The following is a 1,409-nucleotide window of genomic DNA, read 5'->3' on the forward strand; positions in this document are numbered from 1 at the left end:
ACGATTGGTACTATGACACGCACTGACCACCAGGGGGCAGATGCTCAGCACAGGAGCTGCCCCCAACCAGCAAGCCCCAGGCCAGCCAAAGCAGGGGCCAGTGGGGAGCCCCCGATTGCCCCACTAGTTGCCCCACAGATCGGCCATGATTGCCTGCCAGGCCTAGGGACTCTACCCATGCACGAATTTTGTGCACTGGGCCTCTAGTACTATATAACTAAAATTGCAATCAACTACATTCTTGGTCTTTAGTATATCTGAGTGTAGTAAATACACTTGTAAATAAATAGGAGAGTGGAGTGTGTGATAATAGATACAGAAATTATCTAAATATAGAGGAGTTAATTTTAAAAATCTATAGAAATGATCAGCCAGCATGCCACATGAAATCCATAATAATTTCATTTTAACTATTTGAATCAGTGTCAATTCTGACTAACCCTACTGAGGAAATAAATGCATATTCCTTCATTAATCACTTTATTATTTCTTTTTCATTCATTTCTTTATTCACTATACATTTATTTAAACTGCGTGAATCATGCAAAGATGAATATAATTCATTGACCCCTGTCCGGAGACTCTTCTTTGTTTCTGGATAGTGACACATCGACTGGAAAATCACCTGCCTCATACTGGTGTCTCTTTTCTCTCCCCCTCGCCCCAAACAAGCCAATATGCTGAACTCCCACTTAGTGTACGGTATTCTCAAAGGCACCTAGGGGTTTAGGAATGTGCTGTCAAGAAGCTTTTCTCAATCTTTCTTCATTATCATTTTTTGAGGATTCCTTGCAGACTTTTTTCCTAAAGCTCCCTCCCCACAACATTTCAATAGCACAGATGTCCTGCTTTTCCGTTTATGTACTTTGGCCCTTTAGACATGCCCAAGGATGGTGCCTAGTTGAAAAAGAGCTCAGAGGAACCTGATGAGATTAGTGGAGAGAAACTTTGTCAGGGCCTTTACTGGGGGAATCGAAGCCAACAGAACTTTTGGTCGCTGAGCAGGTTGGTGTGATAAACTGGCATCTCAAACTCATGGCCGTTTCTCCAAATGGGACATTTAGTAAGTACTAGAGTGACACGGGAGACTGGGGAACCTGGGAAGCAAACACTATCTTCTGGAGTCTCATAGTGCTAACAAGAAAAGTATTCTAAGATGTTTTAAATTAAATTAGAGTGAGCTGGAGAGTGAAAGAGCCTGGAGCCACCTGACAAAAGACTGCTGATATTTCTGAATGTATGTGGGAACTTTGAATCAACACCCAGACATCTACTAGCTGACCACTAAATAGGCCACTGCACCTGCATGTGCATGAACTTTCAGGACCGCTGCCTCTATCCAACCAAAAGTGGTAAATATTTCTTCTTTGCAGACTGGGCTCCTATATTAGAATCCCCCCACCCCCGCC

The sequence above is a fragment of the Myotis davidii genome, unplaced genomic scaffold, assembly GCF_000327345.1.
Source record: "Myotis davidii unplaced genomic scaffold, ASM32734v1 scaffold448, whole genome shotgun sequence".
Lineage (NCBI taxonomy): Eukaryota > Metazoa > Chordata > Mammalia > Chiroptera > Vespertilionidae > Myotis > Myotis davidii.